The 4,219-nt window shown below is 45.3% G+C and overlaps 1 pseudogene; it reads left to right on the top strand.

The window, feature by feature from the left end:
• Positions 1 to 976: 976 nt before the first annotated feature.
• LOC105567429 lies at positions 977 to 3,761 on the top strand (annotated as a pseudogene).
• The last annotated feature ends 458 nt before the right edge of the window (positions 3,762 to 4,219 follow it).

Raw genomic sequence — 4,219 nt, 5'->3', positions numbered from 1 at the left:
AGGTTCTTATGCAATAATTCTTTTCTCTTAATTTTAGCTCTACTCATAATTACTTGAGAGGACCAGGAAAATGTAATATACAATACATATTATATACTTCAAATTACTTGTATGCTGTACACCAAAAATATATGAATACCTCCCATTCTTGTGTGAGCGGTATGTTACTACATTAAAATGTTATGAGTTTTTTTTGCACAGCGTTGCGGCTGTATATTTGGAAATATTGATAAGTTAAAAAGAGATATCAGTGAAAATTGATTTCACTTTTCAATCTAAACATAAATTATACTCAACACATTCATCTATCAACCAATTTCCTGTAATCTCTGGATAAAAATGTCAGATCAAATGTCACGATAATAATTAGCCGAGACTGAACGGTTTGTCGAGCAAATTTTGATTGGCTTTATTCGTTTTCCATTTCATTTTCATTTCATTATTTCAATGTTTACAAGAGGTGTCATACTACCCTTGAACGCCGAAGCATTTGAAATAATAAACATCAACCTTACTCGATTACGCAAAAGTAATCGATAAAGAGCACAATTATTGGCACCGATTTTTTTAAACATACTTAATTTTTAAACATGACTGACAATTGTGGCATATCGATGAGAAATACAACTCTCCTCTTTTCACGAAAAGTACCAACAAATTTAAAGTCAATTTTTATTTTCTTCCGATTATTTTACTGCATCGTGAAGTCCTGCGACTTCATGTCTCTTGCAATCCTCGCATTATCTGAAGTGACCCTGTCACGTTACACAAATCCTGATACTCGGGCGCCGATAAAAGTTATCAATTAAAGACCGAGCTCTCCTCAAAATGCATTCGTACTCGCAAAAGTGTAAGCGGCCCTAGATTCACCATCTTGAATTCGATAGGGAGAAACGTTGGCGAAGATGCTATCGCAGATTCGCGATCCGCGCGAGGAGCTTCCGCCCCGGCGGGGTGTACCAGCTGGTGCGCAGCGGCCAATGGGCAACGCGGACACAGGGATGACACTCACCCAGTGCATGCCGGTGGTAGGAGGGGCGCGCTCCTCATACACTCCCATCAGGGTGGCCGCTGTCGCGGGGTAGTTCCCGCCGAGGGTGCGCGACGCCGATGTTGCTCGGGGGGGAGTCCCGAGGGGTCCGCTTGCCGATAACGCGGAGATGGCGTCCGCTGTGGCTCGAGTCCTCTCTTCCTTCCACCTCTACCGTTCACCCTCGTCCTCTCCTCTCCTGCGTTACTCCCCCCGCGACACACCGCGATATCACGACACTAACGTGGGGGGGTTGAATCCCTCCGTGACACCCTTCGAAAATAGTCGAGGGAGGAGCCCTCACGGGTGCATCTCGCGATCCTTTCAACGGGCTCGACAACAGTCCGCGGATTATCATACGCGAGTAACACCCATGCCACTTCACAGATTAGCACTGAAGTCCGCTACTGTCATCGATATCATCGACAAAGCAGAATCAGTACTCCTCGCGGTCCATACTCCATATCGCCCCGGTGCACTGCAACGAGCGACGACTAAAAAAAAATGATAACACCGAATCGAGCGTTTCCGCACTCGCACTGAACCAATTCGCCCACTAGTCACACTGACGGAGGATCACCTATTTCGTTACTGTTCCTTTACTCCCGGAGGAACGTCCAGCGTAGGAGTTGATCTTCCGGGACCATGTGCTCCGCGAGGAAACGCGACGGTGAACGGAGCTCGAGATGCGCACGAGAGACGAGGGACGACTCTGCTGCGCCAAGGTAAGTCCGAACGGTTCCGACCAGCCGGAGCCGCGATACGGAGTGAGGGTACCGGCAAGGCCGAGTCCAGTCCCGGGTGTTTGGCAGCGCCGCCTGGCGACGAGGCCGGAATCAGCGGCAACATCGCGAAAGGGGGCGGATCCTGCCACGCCACGCCCACGCCACCCCACTCGTTGCGCGACACACGGGTCCCACCCCTTTTGCGTCTCGTATGCTGTGATGAAGCGTTCATACCCGGCGAACGGGTTTGCTCGACAAGGGCAGAAGGAAGACCGAGGGAGAAGGAAGCCGGCGCCGCTGCGCCACGCATTGTCGTAACCTCCCGGGTAATCATAAATTGTGTGCTTGTTGAAATATTACGAGAACCTTTCTTCCTCAACGAAAGAAAAAAAAGCACCTTTTCTTTTCCGCCGAGAAATGTGAAATTTTTATGATTAGGAGAGTTTTCTCCGAGGTAAAGTTTCGACATTTTTAGCGAGTTTCCCGTGTGTGTGTGTACACCTACATAAAAAGTTTATTATACAAGCCACACATTTTAAAAACGAAATAAGATCTTGAATTTGAATATCACTTTTTCCTGTTCCTTCTAAAGTTTTTTCAATCATTTGAAGACAGTCCTTTAAAAATTTTTCAGTCTCTTCATTGCCATTTGGAGAGGATTGTATATCGAAACTTGACACTATGACATTCTGAGCCCATATCAATGAAGAACGTGTAGCGATTGCTGTATCAGCATGAAATGCTGCAGAATAACGGCTTTATCTTTCTTTGCTATCCTTATGTCACTCACAATACCGTAACTTTTTATGATTTTCAAACGAAACTTCTTTCCAGATAACCAGTGTGAGCATAAGTTGCTTTCATGTTGCTAACAAAAATCTTGCTATGCATCTATGTCGTCTATTGTGCATTTCATGTCGGAAATGAAACATTTGCATGATCCAAACGCTATGCTAGCATCAAGTGCTTGGTCAGATGTAATATTTATATTAGAAAATTGAAAACAATGTGTGCTAACTCTTAGTTAACAGCATGCCCATTCGATGTGTTCTGTCTTTAGCTGTGAGCTTAACTATGACAGTATGTTAACGTTATGCTAGCTGTACTTAAATCACTCAAATCATTGAATTCATATCCTAGCGAAGAGCTAGCATCAGCTGCTGTCATTTTATTTCTATACATTGCTTGTATACACTAATTGTGAGCCCCAAAATCGGTTGCTAACTGTCTTTTTCCAGAGTGGCTATCTGGGTTAAGCTTTACACAAGAGATCGATGCATTTTTGACAAAGAGACAACACGCACAATAAAGAAAGAAAGTTCTTTTTTTTCTGTTTCAGCGTAATACTTGAACTCTTCACCCCCTCGTCGCAGTTGCGTTTTGCTCAAAACCGACGTGGAAGTGGGGGAGACGAAGTCCGAGCCGAGGGGGAGAAGGAGGGACCGTAGAGTGACCATCCGATATCCCGTCATAAAGAGAAACCGGTTTCGTCACAACGTAGACGGAAACCGTCGCTCTCCGATCAGAAATTCCTGATGCGATGCCCCGGTGTCCCGATGATGGAATCCGCGAAAACAGCACTTGCATCCCGCTTGACCCGCGCCATCATCGCTGCCCGTAGTCGCCTTACTCCGCGGCGCGATTAAGCCGAGTGTTTACAGGGGAAGCCGACCAGCGGAATGCAGAAAAACACGTCGACGAAGTGAGCTGTCGACGCACTCCTAGGTAACTCTTCCTGGGAGCCTGTCGTGTCGCGGCTGCGTATTCAAATTCTACTGCGAAATGAATCGATGAGTCGATAAAGAGCAACCTCAAGAGCCAACGACGTTCTATTCGAACTGCGGCATTGTCGCAAATAAAATTGCGTAAGATATGTTCGTAGCATCAGCTGAAGGAGGATACAAAATACAGGGAAGAAAGAATGAATAAGAAAAAATTAATCCTCATTTAAAGAACTATTTTTCGAGAGCCTCGCGCTCAAGTTTTCAAAGATGTATTATTTGAAGTATATTTTAATAAAGTAAACAGGGAGAAATAGGGACTGATTGTTATATCACTTTGCATGTAAATTGTTTCGCGATTTTTATGCGCGTGTTGTAAACTCACTTCCAAATATTTTCATCTACTTTCACTAAATCGCGGTCATTTCTTTGTTACGATCACCACCGCAAAATCGTGCGCGGGAAATATGCTTGGACATTTGAGACTCTCCAATATTTTCGGTATTATTCTCTTTCACAAACGGAAATGGCTTGCGAGCGGTAAACCGTAAAGCAGCTTTCGAATTGAAAGTGGCGGTCAGATTCAAGAGAGCCGCTGGCGCTTTCGAGCTTTGTCTCTGGCTAAAATCCTTGCGCTCCTGGTTGAAAGGGCTTGCATTTGCTGAATTTACGTCGCTCTTTACGCTTTCGGTTTCGAGCAGTAACATGGACAGAGAGAAGCAGGAGCGTAAATTTAAATCGAG

The sequence above is a fragment of the Vollenhovia emeryi genome, unplaced genomic scaffold (genome assembly GCF_000949405.1).
Source record: "Vollenhovia emeryi isolate VEMERY1.0 unplaced genomic scaffold, V.emery_V1.0 DF939137.1, whole genome shotgun sequence".
In the NCBI taxonomy this organism is placed as follows: domain Eukaryota; kingdom Metazoa; phylum Arthropoda; class Insecta; order Hymenoptera; family Formicidae; genus Vollenhovia; species Vollenhovia emeryi.
This window is presented reverse-complemented; position numbering and strand designations above follow the sequence as displayed.